Genomic DNA, 514 nt, shown 5'->3' on the forward strand with positions numbered 1-514 from the left:
GAGACTGAGTAAAGTCTGCAGCTGGAAAGAAGAAAAGACTGCAGAAGGGGGAGCAGGAGGGATTCCATAGGCAGGGACTGGTGTGACAGTGTAAAAGTCTCACTCTTCAACAGGCCTGCTCTTGTTTTGGTGCTGTGTTAGAACAAGAGTGGGTATAACGAAAAAGTACAGTAGCAGCAATTAAGCTCTCCTTGGGCTTGCAAGCATGGGGAGGACAGCAAGCCTTCTTTTCATAAGAAAACATAAAATCAAGCAAACTCGCCTGTCAGGAAGGTTTTTGCCAAGTTCTTCCAACATTAATGAATACATGTCACAATTTCCCAGCTGGCTAAAGTAGAAACATCTGCTGTAATCACGAGCGGGTTGCTGGCTGAGGATCCTGCAGAGTCTGTCTCTGCAGATATTTCATTAAAAATAAAAAGCTAGGCAAATAATAAAAGCTAAAATACTTCTGTAAAGCCTTTGGGATCCCTTTCCACCATCCTCAACACCTCCCCCCCCCCCCCCCCCCCCC

This window comes from Gavialis gangeticus, unplaced genomic scaffold, assembly GCF_001723915.1.
Source record: "Gavialis gangeticus isolate Ggan-Ray unplaced genomic scaffold, GavGan_comp1, whole genome shotgun sequence".
NCBI classification, from domain to species: domain Eukaryota; kingdom Metazoa; phylum Chordata; order Crocodylia; family Gavialidae; genus Gavialis; species Gavialis gangeticus.